Source organism: Triticum dicoccoides, chromosome 5B (genome assembly GCF_002162155.2).
Source record: "Triticum dicoccoides isolate Atlit2015 ecotype Zavitan chromosome 5B, WEW_v2.0, whole genome shotgun sequence".
Classification (NCBI taxonomy): domain Eukaryota; kingdom Viridiplantae; phylum Streptophyta; class Magnoliopsida; order Poales; family Poaceae; genus Triticum; species Triticum dicoccoides.
The window spans coordinates 24991289-25011237 of NC_041389.1; the positions used below are offsets into that span (position 1 = coordinate 24991289).

The 19949-nt window shown below is 47.8% G+C and overlaps 1 long non-coding RNA gene across 1 annotated transcript in view; it reads right to left on the bottom strand.

The window, feature by feature from the left end:
* Positions 1–18566: 18566 nt before the first annotated feature.
* The window catches only part of LOC119307155, a 4612-nt gene continuing 3229 nt past the window's right edge, over positions 18567–19949 (bottom strand). Inside the window, exon 2 of the long non-coding RNA XR_005149177.1 lies at positions 18567–19069. This is a non-coding gene — a long non-coding RNA (uncharacterized LOC119307155). The remainder of the gene's footprint in view (positions 19070–19949) is intronic.

A 19949-nucleotide genomic window follows, 5' to 3' on the forward strand; every position in this document is an offset into this window, starting at 1 on the left:
ACCTACACGCCATCAAATACCTCCCACTCAAGCTTAAAGGACCAGCTCGGCATTGGCTCAACAGCTTGCCAGCAGAATCAATTGGTTGTTGGGAAGACCTGCAAGCCGCATTCCTTGATAACTTCCAGGGCACATATGTGCGACCACCAGATGCTGATGACCTAAGCCACATAATTTAGCAGCCAGATGAATCAGCCAGACAATTCTGGACACGGTTCTTAACCAAGAAAAATCAAATTGTCAACTGTTCGGATGCAGAGGCCCTTGCAGCCTTCAAACATAACATCCGCGAGTAGTGGCTTACCCGGCACCTAGGACAGGAAAAGCTGAAATCCATGGCAGCCGTCACATCACTCATGACCCGCTTCTGCATGGGAGAGGACAGCTGGCTAGCTCGCAGTAACAAACTGACCAAGAGCCCTGGTAATTCGGATACAAAGGATACCAACGGCAGGTCGCGTCGTAACAAGCACAAGCGCCGCGTTAATGGCGACAATACTGAGGATACGGCAGTCAATGCCGGATTCAGAGCTCTAAACCCGGTCAGCGGAAAAAGCCATTCAAAATAAATACTCCGGGTCCGTCCAATTTGGACCGAATACTGGATCGCTCGTGCCAGATACACGGCACCCCCGAAAAGCCAGCCAATCACACCAACAGGGATTGTTGGGTGTTCAAGCAAGCAAGCAAGTTAACTACCGAAAACAATGACAAGGGGCTGCATAGTGATGACGAGGAGGAGACCCGGCCGCCGAACAATAGAGGACAGAAGGGTTTCCCCCCACAAGTGCGGACGGTGAACATGATATACGCAACCCACATACCCAAAAGGGAGCGGAACCGTGCACTCAGGGACGTATATGCGATGGAGCCAGTCGCCCCAAAGTTCAATCCATGGTCCTCCCGCCCGATCACCTTTGATCGAAGGGACCACCCCACTAGCATCCGCCATGGCGGATTCGCCGCATTGGTTCTAGACCCAATCGTCGACGGATTTCACCTCACTAGAGTCCTGATGGGCGGCGGCGGCAGCCTGAACCTGCTTTATCAGGATACAGTGCGCAAGATGGGCATGGACCCCTCAAGGATTAAACCCACAAAGACGACCTTCAAAGGCGTCATACCAGGTGTAGAGGCCAACTGTACAGGCTCAGTCACACTTGAAGTGGTCTTCGGATCCCCGGATAACTTCCGAAGCGAAGAGTTAATCTTCGACATAGTCCCGTTCCGCAGCGGCTATCATGCACTGCTCGGACGAACCACATTTGCAAAGTTCAATGCGGTGCCGCAATACGCATACCTCAAGCTCAAGATGCGAGGCCCTCGAGGAGTCATTACAGTCAACAGAAACACTGAACGCTCTCTCCGCACGGAGGAGCATACAGCGGCTCTCGCGGCGGAAGTACAAAGCAGCCTCTTAAGGCAATTCTCGAGTCCGTCCGTTAAGCGGCCGGACACCGTCAAGCGCGCCCGGAGTAACCTACAACAAGACCGCCTGGCACGTTCCGAGCACGCATAGCAATGCGGCCCCAACCCCAGCCCTCGCGAAATCGCGAGACCAGTACTACGCGTACATAACTACGCTCTGGAGATACCATGGGCATAGGGGTAGGGGCACGACCATGGCATGCCCGGAGAGCGGCTCAATCGCATCAGGGGCTCCCAATTGTGTCATTCCTTTTTTTTCTCTTATTCGCAGGACTCCGTTTTCCAGAAGCCCTATCCGGCAGTAGACTTGCCGAACTCACGATGCAACAGCCAGGGAAGCAGAAAAGCTACGTCGAGTGTCCAGGTGGTCTCTATTACGAGCAGTATACCTGTTTTACATACCACCCCGCAGCCTACCCCTGGAGGGGGACATGTTAAATAGTCCCATCCCTTGCTTATCGCACTATTTGTATCGTTCTGCTTTCATTGCAGTATTTTTTGAATAAACAATGCATTGCTTTTCGCCTATTATTGCATTCCTTTTTCTATCTATACATGTTCACTTATGACATGTTGCATCCGTACACTTTGGTGTGGCTAAATACACCAGGGGCTTAAGTTCCCCAAAATATGGTGTAATAAGTCCGAACACTTTCACAAGTGCGGCACCCCAAACTTATAGCATTATATGCATCGGCTCCGAATCATGTCTTGGGTCAATAGTTGGGTTTGCCCGGCTCCCATGTTTTGGTACCTTACGTTCCGTTATATCGGCTAAGGTAGCGCTGGGAGAACCACTGCGATTGTGCCCCAGTTGAGCTGGGTTGAGCACCTCAGTGGAGAAAGCTAAAACTGACCGTCATGATAGGGCGAGAGCCGGTCGCTGTTCGAGAGGTTTTTTCGAGTCCCTAAAGACTTATGCCGCTTAGAGCGAGGAGTCGGCTTTGTCCGGCCCAGGCATGGATAGCGCCCCGAATTCGGTCTTCCGTACACTAGGGGCTTCGCCGAAATTTAAAATTATAGAATTCTATGGCTAAGTGGGAGTGTTCAAGCATTATAAGTCCGGTTGCCTCGTTCGTTGTGTTGAGCGCCTCCCTCGAAGGACCCAAAAATGGGAACAAGAGCGCTCAAGTTTATCCCGAACACCCTAGCACTCGTGGCATGGGGGCTAAAGCCAACGATTTGCCATCTCTCAAATTTTATAAACGGCCGCACAGAAGGTAATATTTTAAATTAACAAGCGTTGCTTAGCGCATATGAACAAAGTTTTCAGCGCACAGGATAACAAAATGCGAGTCTACTCAAAAATTACATCTTTGGAGCATTCACCCGCTATAAGGCGGGCACCCTTCAGACACCCTTATAGTACATCTCGGGTGTGCGATACTCCTTGCCCGGCGGTGGCGCGTCCGTCACAAGCTTCTCGGCGTCCATCTTGCCCCAGTGCACTTTAGCACGGGCAAGGGCCCGACGGGCACCTTCAATGCAGATGGAATGCTTGATGACTTCAATCCATGGACAGACGTCCACCAGCCGCCGCACCAGACCGAAGTAGCTCCCAGGCATGGCTTCTTTAGGCCACAGCCGAACTATGAGGCCCTCCATGGCCTGTTCGGCCACCTTGTGGAGCTCGACCAGCTGCTTCAGCTGGTCGCTCAGGGGCACCGGATGTTCGGCCTCAGCATATTGAGACCAGAACACCTTTTCCGTCGAGCTCCCCTCCTCGGCTTGGTAGAATGCGGCAGCATCGGACACACTACGGGGCAGATCTGTGAACGCTCCTGGAGAGCTCCGAATCCGGGTAAGTAACAGATAATTCACTTTTACATGCTTGCTTTGCATGAAGAATGCCTTACCCGCCGCTATCTTTTTTATCGCCTCAATCTCCTGGAGGGCTTTTTGGGCTTCGGCCTTAGCGGCTTTGGCACTCTCAAGAGCCGAGGCGAGCTCGGACTCTCGAGTCTTCGAGTCACGCTCCAAACTCTCCTGTTTTTCCACGAGAGCCTGGAGCTCTTGCCGCACCTCCGCCACCCGCGCCTCCTGCTTCTCTCGCTCAGTGTGTTCCACGGCCGCATTGCTTTCGGCCTTGGACACAGCCTCCTGCAGGGTTGCCACCTCGTTCGTGGCCCCTGCAATACTCACGTTATTCCTGTCATTTTTCGCAACCAAATCCTTTCTATAAGGTATTACTTACGTTCCTGGTCCTCGAACTGCTTCTTGGCACGGCCGAGCTCGTTCTCGGACCGCTCGAGGCTCTGCTTCAATACAATGACCTCCGCAGTCAGTGCAGTAGAGGTCAGCAGCGCTGCCTGCATTCCCATATTGACATGTTTATGTTAGACTCCTGCGTATATCTTTTTAGATCCTCAGTTCGGCTTTTCTTTCCGAACACCAAACTGAGCATTAGGGGCTACTGTCTATGCGGTATTATTTTTACATATCTTAATTACATACCTCAAAGCCTGTTAGAAGGCTGGTGCAGGCTTCCGTCAGCCCGCTCTTGGCAGACTGAACTTTCTGGATCACCGCACTCATAACAGTGCGGTGCTCCTCGTCGATGGAGGCGCCGTTGAGCGCCTCCAGGAAATTATCCGGCGCCTCCGGTTGGACGGAGGTCACCGGCGTCGCAGTCTCGCCCTTCTTACGAAGGGGCCGCCCGCAGGACTCCGGAACCACTAAGGGTTCCGGTGCGGAGTCCAGCTCAGGGCCGAACTCAGAGCCCTTTGGGGGTTGATCCCCCTCATGCCCAAAGTCCGGAAGGTTGCCTTGCGGCACCTCCGGGACCTCCTCCTCCTGGCCGGGCCCCTTTTGGAACTCCACCGCGGCGTCGTCTGCGTCACAGGGGGAGGAGGCGGTCGGAAGTGAAGCACTATTCACATCTGACGAATCCAGGGAGCCGCTCGACGAAGCAGGGAGCTCGTCCTTGGGCGGGCTACATGGTTGTATTCAGCGTTAGAAGACACTACACGACAAAAGAAAAATCATGAGTTATTCTGGAACCCGGACACTTATGATCTCTCCAGGGGCTTGGCCCTCGAGGGCCACTCCTCTTCGCCGTCGTCGGCGTTGGTGGAACAGTCCGGAGGAAGGGTCCTTCCCTTCTTGGACCCTCCGGCCTCCCCAGTTGGGGATGCCTTCCTTTTCTTCTCTCCCCCCGCTAGGGGAGAAGCCTCCTTTTTCTCCTCCTTGTCTTCATGGGAGGAGTCCGCCTCAGAGTCATCAGACGATGAGTCTGATAACACCTGATGTCGGGAACTCTTTTGGGTTCCCGTGGCCTTCTTCTTGGCCTTCTTCACCGGCACCACGTAAGGCGCCGGAACCAGTAGCCCCATCAATTGGGCATCCGCTGGGTCTTCTGGTAAGGGAGCTGGACAGTTAACCTGCCCGGACTTCTTCTGCCAGGCCTGTCAAAGGTAAGGGAGTTTAGATCCCGCATAGAGTCAAACTATGAAACAAAAGTGTCCTGTAAAGGGTAAAATAGCTTACCTCGCTGGCTTGACGCTGCGAGCTGAATGCGCGATCTTCGGTAGCGGATGCGGGAGCCTCGGCGCCCTTGAACAGCACCCTCCAGACGTCTTCGTACGTAGTGTCGAAGAGCCTACTCAAGGTCTGGTGCTGTGTCGGATCAAACTCCCACAAGTTGAAAGCCCGTTGTTGGCACGGGAGGATCCGGCGGATGAGCATGACCTGGACTGCGTTGACGAGCTTGATCTTCTTGTTCACAAGGTTTTGGACGCAGGTTTGGAGTCCGGTCAGCTCTTCCAAATCACCCCATGTCAGGCCCTTCTCTTTCCAGGAGGTGAGCCGTGTGGGGATGCCAGATCTAAATTCAGGGGTCGCTGCCTATTCAGGGTCACGCGGCTCGGTGATGTAGAACCACCCCGATTGCCACCCTTTGATGGTTTCCACGAAGGCTCCCTCGAGCCATGTGACGTTGGGCATCTTGCCCACCATGGCGCCTCCGCACTCCGCCTGCTGGCCACCCACTACCTTCGGCTTGACATTGAAGGTTTTCAGCCATAAGCCGAAGTGGGGTGTGATGCGGAGGAAGGCCTCGCACACAACGATAAACGCTGAGATGTTGAGGATGAAATTCGGGGCCAGATCGTGGAAATCCAGGCCGTAGTAGAACATGAGCCCCCGAACAAATGGGTGGAGTGGGAAGCCCAGTCCACGGAGGAAATGGGGAAGGAACACCACCCTCTCATGGGGCCTGGGGGTGGGGACGAGCTGCCCCTCGTCTGGAAGCCGGTGCGCAATGTCGTTGTGCAGATATCCGTCTTTCTGCAACCTTTTGATGTGCCCCTCCGTGACGGAGGAGGCCATCCACTTGCCTCCTGCTCCGGACATGGCTGGGGAAGGTTGAGGTGAGATGTGCGGACTTGGGCGCTGGAGCTCGAGTGCGCGGAAATGGATAGGCAAAGAAGGAAGAAGGCGTAGGTAACAAGGTGGATCCTTATCCCCTTATATGGACGGACGAAACTATGCGTCCCCACCAGCCTGATAAAACTCGCTTATCTCCCAAGCACCGTAATCAATGGCGCGGTTGGGTTACCCATGCCCGTATTGATGAGAATCCCGGAATAAGGGGGCACGATCTCTGCTTTGACAAGACGTGCCAAGGAAACCGCTTCGCTAAACGCGCTGAGGTGGAACAATAAAAACAATTCGAATAAGGGCTTAGCCGTGGTGTGATGTCACGCCACGAAATACATCAGCAGATTGAACTTGTGTAAATATAATTCTCTCTACGGTGGTATGTGGAATTTATTTTGCAGAGCCGGACACTATCCTTGTGTTCAAAATCTTCTATGAAGTATTTGGAGGAGGAACCCGCCTTGCAATGCCGAAGACAATATGCACGCCGGACTCGTCATCATTGAAGCCTGGTTCAGGGGCTACTGAGGGAGTCCTGGACTAGGGGGTGTCCGGATAGCCGAACTATCATCTTTGGCCGGACTCCAAGACTATGAAGATACAAGATTGAAGACTTCGTCCCATGTCCGGATGGGACTTTCCTTGGCGTGGAAGGCAAGCTTGGCAATACGGATATGTAGATCTCCTACCATTGTAACCGACTCTGTGTAACCTTAGCCCTCTCCGGTGTCTATATAAACCGGAGAGTTTTAGTCCGTAGGACGAACAACAATCATACCATAGGTTAGCCTCTAGGGTTTAGCCTCTCTGATCTCGTGGTAGATCTACTCTTGTACTACCCATATCATCAATATTAATCAAGCAGGAGTAGGGTTTTACCTCCACCAAGAGGGCCCGAACCTGGGTAAAAACATCGTGTCCCTTGTCTCCTGTTACCATCCGCCTAGACGCATAGTTCGGGGCCCCCTACCCGAGATCCGCCGGTTTTGACACCGACAAACGGTTCCCCTATGAATAAAATATGGGTTCCCAAAAGTTATGTTGAAAGTCTTTAGGTGAATGTCCTCATGACACCACCAGTGAAGAATAGGAACCCCAGATCAAACTCTTCATATGGATCCAAGTCCTCATACGGACAAAATTCCTCACGTAGATCAAATTCCACAAATGGATCAAAGTCCTCATATGAACATCATCGTGCTAACCCTTCTGTTTCGCAGGGTAGAGCTAAGGGCTATGAATATGCGCATTATTCTTCAAATCATTATCTTCATAAGTCCTCGAAGAATTTCTCTGCTTATTCATATGTTTACCCTAACCCCTCTTATGTGAAGTGAAGTGGACTAGCTTCTATGCCACCTTTCTCATATGGTGCTCACAGAGTGATGAATTCTTTGCCACCCCTTCAGATGTGGGTGGTGAAGAAAAAGAACTAACTTCTTCTGCAGGGTCAGGTCTCCAGACGTGCTTTAACGTCTGAAGAATTTGCTAGGGGCCTGACAAACTGCCTGAAAGGACGCAGGCAAATCATGATGAAATGAGCTTTCATTTCACACGTCCTCACACTGCTTATCTGTGCTATGCTTGATGAATACAAAACGCCTCGTCGTTTTTGGATTGATGCAATTGATACCGCGTGCCACATCATCAATAGAGTATATCTTCACAAATTCTTCAAGAAGACTGCCTATGAACTCCTCACTGACAAGAAACCCAATGTGAGTTATTTCAAAGTCTTCAATGCTAAATGTTGGATTAGGGATCCTCATCACAATTCTAAATTCGCACCGAAAGCACATGAAGGTTTTATGCTTGGTTACAGAAAGGACTCGCACACCTACAGTGTCTTCAACAACGCTCTTCACAAGGTTGTTGAAACTGTAGATGTGCGGTTCGATGAAACTAATGGCTCGCAAAGAGAGCACCTACCTTCTGTGATAGATCACCGTTCGCTATAGGCATCCCATTCCTCGCTTAGATGATATGCTTGATGAACTTAGTGGAGCCAACTTTTTCTCAAAAATTGATCTTAATAGTGGCTATTATCAAATCCGCATACAAGAGGGTGATGAATGGAAAATTGCTTTCAAAACTAAATTTGGCTTATATGAGTGGTTAGTTATGCCTATGGGTTTATCGGAGGCTCCCGGTACTTTTGTGCATCTCATGCATCATGTACTTCGACCTTATATTGGAGTCTTTGTTGTGGTCTACTTTGATGATATTCTTGTGTTTAGCAAAACCATGAAAGAACATCTTAATCATGTTAGGGCTGTTTTGCAAACCCTTCGCAAGGAAAGCCTTTATGCAAACATGAAAAAGTGCACATTTGGTGTTGACAAAGTGGTTTTCTTGGGTTTCGTTGTATCTTCCAAGGGTGTCCATGTTGATGAAACTAAAATTTAAGCAATTAAAACTTGGCCCCAACCAACAAATTTGCAACAAGTGCGTAGTTTTCTTGGTCTTGCGGGTTTTTATCGTTGCTTTGTGAAAGATTTTAGCACAATTGCCGCTCCTTTGCATGCCTTGAGTAAGAAGAATGCTCTTTTGTTTGGGGATCTTTGCAATCCACCGCTTTTGATGAACTCAAGTCTTTGCTTACTCATGCTCCGATTCTTGCTTTGCCCAATTTTGAAAAAACTTTTGAGGTTCATTGTGATGCAAGTGGTACCGGAATTGGCGGAGTTTTGATGCAAGAAAAATGAGCCATTGCATATTTTAGTGAAAAAACTCTCCGGTGCTCAACTTAACTATCCCATATATGACAAAGAATTGTATGCTTTAGTGCGTGTACTACATGTTTGGGAACATTATCTTAGACCTCATGAGTTTGTCATACACACCGATCATGAAACGCTTAAGTACTTAAAAGGTCAAACTAAGTTGAACAAGCGTCATGCCAAATGGAGTGAATTTATTGAATCTTTTCCCTATGTGATCAAGTACATTAAGGGTAAGGAAAATGTAGTTGTCGATGCACTTTCCCGCATATGCACGCTTGTCACTAAACTCGAGTTGAATGTTATAGGCTTTGAGCACGTAAAAGACTTGTATGCTAATGATCCATCTTTTGCTATTCCTTATGCTAAGTGTTTGACGCATACATCTTGGGAACAATATTACATCAACGATGGTTATCTTATGAGAGCTAACAAACTATGCATTCCCGAGTCTTCTCTTCGTTTGCTCCTTTTGCAAGAGGCTCGTGGACGCGGACTCATGGGACATTTTGGATGCGACAAGACATTTGCCACTCTCTCCAAGAACTACTTTTGGCCCAAGATGTTCCGAGACGTCTCACGCTTCACCACCCGATGCTCTACATGTCGCAAAGCTAAGTCTAAAGCTCAATCCCATGGTCTTTACATGCCTCTTCCTATTCCTTATCAACCTTGGGAAGACATTAGCATGGATTTTGTACTTGGTTTGCCTAGAACTCAAAATGGCAAGGATTCCGTATTTGTTGTTGTGGACCGATTTTCTAAGATGGCACATTTCATTCCTTGCAACAAGATAGACGATGCTTCACACGTTGCAAATCTCTTTTGTAGGGAAATCTTTTGTCTCCATGGAGTACCAAAGACAATCGTCTCCGACCGTGACGTCAAGTTCTTGGGTTACTTTTGGAAGACCCTATGCGCAAAGCTAGGAATCAAGCTCTTGTTCTCATCCGCATACCATCCTCAAACCAACGGCCAAACGGAGGTGACGAACCGTACACTCTCCACTCTACTTCGCATGTTGATCAAGAAGAACATCAAGGAGTGGGAGGAGTGTCTACCCATCGCCGAGTACGCCTACAACCGTGCAAGACATTCGACGACCGGCAAGTCTCCGTTCGAGGTCGTCTACGGCTTCAACCCGTTATCCCCATTGGACATCCTACCTCTTCCTCTACAAGAGCGCACCAACCTCGACGCAAGTGCCCGTGCAAGCTACATCAAGAAGATGCATGAAGATACAAGACACACCATCGAGCGCCAAGTAAAACGACTCGCGACCAAGCTCAACGTCAACAAGCATCCCATGATATTCAACATTGGAGACCTCGTGTGGCTACACCTTCGCAAGGACCGCTTCCCCAACGAACGCAAGTCCAAGCTTCTCCCTCGAGCCGACGGACCCTTCAAGGTGCTAGCACGCTACAACAACAATGCTTACAAGATTGATCTCCCACGCGACAAGTACAATGTGAGCGACATCTTCAACGTCTTCGATCTCTCCCCGTACCATGGTGATGAGGATTTCGATCCGAGGTCGGATCTTTCACAAGGGGGGGAGATGATGCGGAGCATCCTTCGGTCATCCCCATGGACCTTCCGTCGCCTCACCAAGCACCAAGAGGACCCATGACTAGAGCACGAGCTCGAACTCTCGAGACCGAGGTGACTTCTCTCCTTAGTGATATCACATATGATCCACTCGAGACATGGCTACTACCTAAGTCCGATATACTATGCATGATTAGGTGTCAAGAGGAACCTCCCGAGAATGCACGGGAAGACGGACAAGCCGCCAACTCCACGGATGAAGAGAGCCAACTGAAACGGGCAAGTTCATCTTCCAGGCCCCGGACATCCGGCCCCTGGAGCGTCGCCATCAGCAACAGCCCAGCTGGCCAAGTCTACAAGGCCCGGACATCCGGCGTCCGGCCCAAACATCCGGCCCCAGCCCGGAAATCCGGCCAAAGTCCCAGAAATCCGGCGTCATGCGCCAGGAACTACAGAAGCTATCGCCTCCAGCCCGGACATCCGGCGACTTGTCCCGGACATCCGGCCCCTCCGGAAGGCCCGGACATCCGGCCCGACGCCCGGACATCCGGCCCCGCCTGTCTGCGCACAGTAAAGGGCCGAAGCCCATGTACCTCTTCGCCCCCTAGACTATATATACTCCTTCACCTTCCTCTTTCTAGGTTTAGCATTGGTTTAGCTCATATTTTGTGTGAGAGCCTTGCTCATCCACTTGGTTACTTCTCCTCGGAGTTCACGACCTCTTCGGAGAAGATCCCCCAAGCGGATTCAAGACCCCTTTCTAGGGAAGATCATCAAGACCTCCGTACGGAGAAGAACGGTTCCTTTGTATACTTACCTTTGTTGACTTTGGATCTCGTGTATCTCTATGTATTCGGTGATCTAGCACTCGTGTGATTGATTCTATGTCGGTTTCGTGATTCTCTCTTGTTTTCCCCGTGTTTCCCCCTTTGTGCTTCCCCGTGTTCATCGTGATTCCCATAGGATCCACTCCAAACGTGAAAGATCGGCCCCTAGGGTTCCGCCCTACATCACACCGAGACTGCTAGGGTTTCACAAAGTTCTAAAATCGGTCACACCGATTAGCAATTCTCGGTCAGACCGAGAGTTACTAGTGCAATGGCGTTAGCCAAATCGGTGGGACCGAGTTTTTCAACCCGGTGGGTCCGAGATGGTTTCGGCGGAAACCTAACCCTAAATTTTCAAATCGCATCTATTCTAAGGATTGTATTGACTAGATAGGAGTGTTTCAATCGTGGCAAGAATCATAATGAACACAATGTGCTAGGAATCGGACGGGGATAGCACTGTGATCGAGTCCATACCCTAGCTTGGCGATGAACTCACTACGGCGGCAACAGCGGGGGTGAATTCCGTTGACGGCGGTGGAGACCAGCGACAGGAGGCGGCTGGCGACGAGGAGACGATCCGGAGACCTAGTAGGGAGAGCGAGCTGTGCGCGGGCGAAGAGGTTTGGAGAAAGTTTTCCAAAATTTTGCCCGTCTGTATATATAGCCCGACCCTGTCGGTATGACCGAGTGGAACAACTCGGTGGCACCGAGATGCATAACTGTTGACAGTTACAGCAACTCGATGTGACCGAAAATTTCAAATCGGTTGCATCGAGATTGAAAACCTAGATCGACTTAGTGATCTCGGTAGGACCGAAATGGAGGAATCGGTTAGACCAAGAATCACAAAGAAGTTTTGGAAGTTTAAGTCTATGACGAATCGGGGACTCCGAGTGCTCCTCACACAGAGTGGTTCGAATCTGACTTGATCAAATTTTGTGATGTAGCATGAAAAGAGTTTGAGATGAGAAAAGCATAGATAGCTAGAGAAGGTTCTTAGGCATTCTTGTCCATCCACTTGGCCAAAGAAAAGAAAGCCAATCAATCAAAGCAACAAGTGGATGTCCTCGAATGAGTAAAATATGCAACCAACATGCTCACACAATAAAATGGCAAATGAAATATGTGGCAAAGCATGCACAACCAATTCTAGCATCTATCAAGCAATTGGCGATGACTAGGTCATCTATATATGAGTATATTGACTTAGGAGTCAAATGAGAACATTTGATCATAGGTCATACTCATCGTTTAAGCTCAAGTGGGGTTATCACTTTTACATAATGCATTGATGTGTTCACATCATTAGAGTTGCTTTGACTCAATTCTTAGAGTTAAGCTCCCCCTAGATGTGAGATCCCCCCTTAGAGGGATGAACTAACCTTGGGTTTTGTCGATGATGACTTCATGTAGGTGTTGAAGATGTGGATGTTCAATGTTGATGTAGATCATTTGGAGCAATCCTTTGGAGTGAGTTGCACTTTCAATACCTACATGGGTTAGTCCCACAAGGAACAAACAAGAAAATCCATAGACATAGAGTGATGTACACACAAGATGATGTCCATGAAATCATTAGGTTACCTTGTCCCTTGCCTTACCAACATGAGGGTTTGTGACTCCTTGAACTAGTGCAAGATGTGGAAGTTGATTGCACTTGTCCTTGCCATAATGATATGAGTGAAGAATGTTGGCGGAGTCACCCTCAAGACCTCTCTAGTTCTTCTTCTTCGGGATCCACATCATCTTGATGGGAATCCTTGGAGTTGTAGTTGTACTTGATGAAGTAGAACTTGAAGTAGTCTTGGGAACCCACTTTACCAAGGCCTTAGGTGCTTCTTCAAATGCATCAATCTCCTCTTGAAGCTTGTCCTTGCCTTTATTCTTGTGGTCTTGTGGTGGAAGATCATCTTGTGTTTGTGTTCCCTTGAAGGAAGTAGGATCATACTTATCTTGTTGAGGAACAAACTTCGTCTTGGGGTATTGATCTTCTTCCCACTCAACTCCATTGGCATTGAACTTTCGTTCAAAATCAACACCTTGATTCTTCCGGTGTCTTCCTTGCTTGCGTACAATTTCCTCGAATTGCTTACTCCCGACAAGGCTCTTGTATACACCTTTCTCTATAATTCCCTTCAATAAGCTATTTTCTTGCTCAAGTGTAACTTGGCTAAGAGAATCATTAGTGGAATCAAGAGAACTACTAGAAGCAACAATATTGGATTTGTCATTATTATTATTACTACTAAAGGAAGGATCTTTCTTGTAATTGTTACTAGACTTGGCTTGAGGCATGTAAGTAGATAAGAGTAAACGCTTGGCAATGTAAGAAGAACTTTTCTTACGGAGTTCATCATTGATTGCCTTTAAGAACTCATGCTCTTGCTCAAGATTGAGCTTTTCAAAGCGTAACTTCTCATGAGCCCTTAAAAGTTCTCGATGATCTTCGAAGATAGTTTCATGAGCTAACTTAAGAGTGTTTAGTTCTTTAGTTAGGAGCTCAATCTTCTCCTTATCATTGTCATTCGTTTTATCTTGATTAGCATGATTAATTGACGTTTCATCATAGTATTCATCACTAGAGTTGTCAACAAGTAAATCATCATCACCTACCAAGTCATCTTCATCACTATTGAAATCAACATACTCGGGGTGTGTTACCTTTGGACCTTTGGCCATGAAGCATCTTCCAATTCCTTCATTTGGTGAATCAAATATGTCGTAGGAGTTGGTTGACACAAGTGCTAGACCGGCAACACCTTCATCTTGAGTATATTCGGAGTCGGAGTGATAGCTTCTCTCGGAGTGATTGTCGGAGTCGGAGCCGGATACCCATTCACCAACATGAGCTTGATGTCTTCGTTTTGTGTAGCTCCTTGATGACTTGTCCTTTCTTTCCGAATCCTTGCTTCTCCGTGAGGGTCTTCGTTCATAACGATCATCTCTACTCCTCCTCTCTCTTGGTGGTGATTCTTCTCTTTTACTTCTTCTTTTTGGAGAATCTTCTCTTCTTTTGTAGGGTGCCATACACTCATTGGAATAGTGTCCGGGTCTCCCACAATTGTAGCAATTGCTCTCTCGACTAGAAGATCTTTTGTCATTGTAGGACCTTGACTTAGAGCTTCTTTCTTTGCTTCTACTCTTGTAGAATTTGTTGAAGTTCTTCACCATTAAGCTCAATTCTTCATTGAAGGTTTGTTTCTCACTTGATGATGTGGGGGCTTCACATGAGGCTTTGTAAGCACCACTTGACTTGTTGTGAAGTTCCTCCTTATCCTTGAGTGACATCTCATGAGCAACAATTCTTCCAATGACTTCCGTTGGCTTGAGATCTTTGTAATTTGGCATCATTTGGATCAATGTGCACACAGTATCATACTTTCCATCCAATGCTCTTAGGATCTTCTTGATGATGAATCTGTCGGTCATCTCTTCACTCCCTAAGCCGGCAATCTCATTTGTGATAAGAGAAAGCCTAGAGTACATTTCAGCGACACCTTCACCATCCTTCATTTTGAACTTGTCAAGCTGACTTTGGAGCACATCCAACTTGGATTCCTTGACGGAGTCGGTACCTTCATGCATATCAATCAAAGTATCCCAAATTTCCTTTGCATTCTCAAGAAGGCTGATTTTGTTGAATTATTCGGGGCACAATCCGTTGAAGAGGATATCACAAGCTTGAGCGTTGTATTGCAGCATCTTCAACTCTTCTGCACTAGCTTCACGGTTCGGCTCTCTCCCATCAAAGAATTCACCTTGCAAGCCAATACACACAATAGCCCAAACGGCGGGGTTATGTCTGAGAATATGCATTTTCATCTTATGTTTCCAACTAGCAAAATTAGTACCATCAAAGTAAGGACCTCTACAGTGATAATTTCCCTCGCTAGACGGCATACTCTCCTAGCTTGTGAAACCAAAGCTATGACCACCAAAAGCTATGGAAATCAAAGCAAATGGAGACCAAAGCTCTGATACCACTTGTAGGACCTTGAAGTATGTATAGAGGGGGGTGATTAGACTACTTGACCAATTAAAAACTTAACCTTTTCCCAATTTTAGACTTTGGTAGATTTTAGCTATCTTTGGACAAGTCAAGCAATCTTCACACAATTCAAGCAAGCATGCAAAGAGTATATGAGCAGCGGAAATTAAAGCATGCAACTTGCAAGAATGTAAAGAGAAGGGTTTGGAGGATTCAAACGCAATTTGAGACACGAATGTTTTTATCGTGGTTCCGATAGGTGGTGCTATCGTACATCCATGTTGATGGAGACTTCAACCCACGAAGGGTAACGATTGCGCGAGTCCACGGAGGGCTCCACCCACGAAGGGTCCACGAAGAAGCAACCTTATCTATCCCACCATGGCCGTCGCCCACGAAGGACTTGCCTCACTAGCGGTAGATCTTCACGAAGTAGGCGATCTCATTGCCCTTACAAACTCCTTGGTTCAACTCCACAATCTTGTCGGAGACTCCCAAGTGACACCTAGCCAATCTAGGAGACACCACTCTCCAAGAAGTAACAAATGGTGCGTTGATGATGAACTCCTTGCTCTTGTGCTTCAAATGATAGTCTCCCCAACACTCAACTCTCTCTCATGGGATTTGGATCTGGTGGAAAGAAGATTTGAGTGGAAAGCAACTTGGGGAAGGCTAGAGATCAAGATTCATATGGTAGGAATGGAATATCTTGGCCTCAACACATGAGTAGGTGGTTCTCTCTCAAAAATGGTAAGTTGGAAGTGTAGGTTTGTTCTGATGGCTCTCTCCACGAATGAAGAGGAGGTGGAGGGGTATTTATAGCCTCCGCACAAAATCTAACCGTTACACACAATCTACCAAACTCGGTGGGACCGAATCAACAAACTCGGTCGGACCGATTTAGTAAACCTAGTGACCGTTAGGATTTTTGGTGGGACCGACATGCAACTCGGTAGGACCGATATGGTTAGGGTAAGGGCATAACGTAATCTCAGTGAGACCGATTACACAAACTCGGTGAGACCGATTTTGGTAATAAGCTAACCAGAGAGTTGGTCAGGTAAACTCGGTGGGACCGATTCGCTCTTTTCGGTGCGACCGAAATGTTATGAAAAGGAAACAGGGAGTTTACATTGCAATCTCGGTGGGACCGATCGCTCACTTCGGTTAGACCAAAACGTTACGAAGGGAAACAGAGAGATTACAATCCCATCTCGGTGAGACCGAGATCCCTATCGGTAAGACCGATTTGCCTAGGGTTTGTGGCAGTGGCTATGACATATGAACTCGGTGGCGCCGGATAGAAAGAATCGGTGTGGCCGAGTTTGACTTTGGGTTTAGGTCATATGTGGATGTGAGAAAGTAGTTGAGGGGTTTTGGAGCATATCACTAAGCACTTGAAGCAAGAGGCTCATTAAGCAACACCTCATCCCTCCTTGATAGTATTGGCTTTTCCTATAGACTCAATGTGATCTTGGATCACTAAAATGTAAAATGAAGAGTCTTGAGCTTTTGAGCTTGAGCCAATCCTTTGTCCTTGGTATTTTGAGGGATCCACTTTCATCATTCATGCCATGCCATTCATTGAGCTTCCCTGAAATAATAGTCTTGGAATAGCATTAGCTCAATGAGCTATATGTTGTTATGAATTACCAAAACCACCTAGGGATAGTTGCACTTTCAAAAGCGCATGCCCTCCTCATGTTTGGCATTTGTCGTCCGGCCGGTTTCTCTGCAGCGGCCGTCGGCCCGGCGAGCACAGGCTTGTCGGTCGCCGGCCTCCACACTGCCAGTCGTCGACATCGCGGACCATGCCTATGTCGCCCAGCTTCCCCCCGCCAAGGCACGACGGCCAGACCCGTTTCTCGGGGTCACCGGACATGAGCGTGATCGTGCCGTCCACCCCGCGCCCGTCGGCCGTCATCGACCTCAATGTCACACCTGGGTCCAACAGCGGCGGCCGACCGGCCGTCGAGATGCAAAGAAAGCAAGCACGGCCACCGTTTACGAGCACCATGTCGTCCCCCCGCGTCTTGTTCGACGGAATGCCAACACCAACGCCACTAGTTGACGACCCCTACTACAACCAGTTCATGGAGGATGTGATCTACGATAGTGGGCATGTCCCTGCCTACGATCCCGAGGAGACCCAAAGTCACGATGGTCGCGCCAGTTCGTTGCCGATGAAGAGGCCGACGACCGTGCTGACTACGATCATGGTGACTCGTGGCATGAAGACGATGACATCTATGTCGAAGGTGATGCCACTGGCTTTGTTGCTGGCGTGAACTAGGTCGCTGGTATTTGAAACATTGTTCTTTTTGAAGCCGGACAAGATTGGGCCAAAGGATGCAGCCGCGCGCTGGGCGCACGGCCACCGCATCCCAGGACAGGCCCGGACACGACCCCATCGCCCACCCAAACGGACAGAATCCGGGCAAAACGAACATCCGTCTGGGGTTGCGTGGTGGAGTTGGCCTAATTAAGAGCTAGAAAAGAGGAGGAACGAGGAAGAAGGGGTCCCCGAGGGGTTAATAATATAGCCAGCTGCTGGCTATATGATGTTGCCATGTCACATATAGTCAAGTTTATAGCCAACAAGTACAATAGCTAGATATAAATATGTACTACTTTGTTGATACATGGCCCGCCTCACTCTCTCACAAAGTACCTAGGAGCACGTGCTACAGCCGGCTGTTAACTAGTAGCCCGCTTCTCTTCTCTCTCCTCTTCTCTCTCTTCTAAGTAAGCAAGAATATAATATTTAATGTCTTACAGCCTGCCTACATCACCTTATTGTACTTGCTCTGAGATGGAGGGCCCAGGGCGCGCGATCGGGCATGGGACGTGGCGCTTTCTTTTTTCGCCTGTCCGCACAAGGCGCGCGGGTGCGCCTTCCTTTTTCGAGAGAGCGCTAGCTCCAGCGAACGGGCGTCGCTGAGTCGCGTCTTGCGTAGTACAGTAGCGACGGCACCAACGGAAAATACGAAGGAGAACCCGAGTTCCAGCACATCCTATATGTAAAAAGATAATTAGTAATTCAAAAAAAGTTCAAAAAAATCTAAATCTTTTTGGTATCAAAAAGTATTGTAGTCGTATAAAAAAATTCATAAAAAAATGACTTCCGTTGCGTCCTGGGTCGAAGATTTGGTAAAAAAACGCTATATACAAATACTATACACGCTATATTGTCGTCATAAACTTGTCTTTTTTGCCCCGAAGTCAATATGAATCATTTCTTGTCCAAACTTTTTATGAGTACAATACCTAATCATCTTTGATTTCAAACAAGATTTGGAATTTTTTGAACTTCTTTTAAATTACTTTCTTTTTTTGCGCATGTAGGGTGCGCGGGTACCCGAGAGCACCAAGTTCCCATCCCGGCACCAACCCCACTCTCAAAAAACGCCGCATCAATGTTCAATTTATATTTCCCTGGGACTGACTTCTGCCATCTCAAATCAGATCGAACCAGACGGCTGGGTTGTCCTGGACAGCTGGTGAAGGGAGCAAAGTGGACGAGCTCAAGCGCGCAACCAACACACGGTAGAGATGTAAAAAAGACACGGTAGAGATTAAGTAATGAAGTACGTAACTGATAATCTGACGAAGAAGCCACGGTACTAGCCATCAAAACCATCATACGAGGGACTAGTCAAGCTACTACTAGTAGACCGACAAACAGAACTGGACTGAATGTCAAAGCTAATAACGCATTATTGATACGCATCCAGGCCAACAGGCGTTCACAAAACCTAGGACGAGCACAAAAATCCCAGAAGATCTCCAGCGGTATATGCAGGGGTAGCTGTGTGGTTCTACAGCAGCAGTTTGTATCGATGAAAAAGCAAACAGCCGGACCTAGGGGTCGGGGATCCTAGCGCGAAGATGGACAGGCATAGGAACAGGAACAAAGTGCTGCTCCCGATACTCTCTGTATTTGGCATCCGCGTGCTCAATGTCCTGCAAAATCTTGTCCCAGGCCTTGGCCACCTTGCGATCTCTGACGGCTGGCGTGTACCTCCCACTTTTCTTGAGGCAGTACGCCAGTAGCCTGCTCTGCCCTATACCCTCCCCTCGTACAGGCTGATCTGGTGTCTGAGCTTTCTATTGGTTACCTTGTCATTTGTCTTGTATCTGTCATACAGATAGGCGAAGTCTGTTTCTTCCGGAAACTGCAGAGCAAGAAGGAAGTTGTGGTGTAAGAACCAATTCTGCATACAGAATTCCTAATGCAATATGACACAGATCAAAAGATGGGACATGATTTTGGCATCAAGCCTCCATGAACAAAACAAAAGTTAAAACGCAAAGCTATGAAAACACAACCATCCTTTTTGAAAGACTTGCGCCAAGAACATAGAAGCTACCGCCAAGCAAAACTCAATCTATCCTTTTTGAAAGACTTGCGCCAAGAAAAACGTAGCACATAAATAGCAACTCTAATGCTAAACATCTCAAAACAATTAAAGAAATGTGCACTCAAGCTAATAAATACACACCGAGTCCCAGACCCAGGTTAAAATGCAGTTATATTAATTAGCAGAACTATTTCACACAGATGACTCCAAAGTCAGCATATGTCAGCATACACAAATTAAGACCTTGAATCTTGAATGTACACTGTCACACTAGAAATTCAGAGATGACACCATGTCAAACAAGTTAATGCACAGTACACTATCTAATATAAAAAGGACAGCCATAGTCACAACAACAATAGATAAAAAGTTTATGTGAACACAGAACTGATATGTGTTTAGCTAAGTTGTTCAACAAATGCAGCAAGAAAAATCCAGAAAATGTAAGAACTTTGCATTTCAGACTGTACAATATAGGCAATACAATCGTTTTGGACAAAATCATTTTTCATAATTATACCACGAACAAAGGACACACAGAATCAAAGAGTGCATAATCACAGCAAAGCTTATAAATGTAAAAAAAAACTGCCCTAACAACTGTGCATAGATAATTGATCTGCGGCACATAGATTCTTATGAGCAACAGCAAGCAAAACTAGGAATATTAATAGCTCAGTAACCTCAAATACAG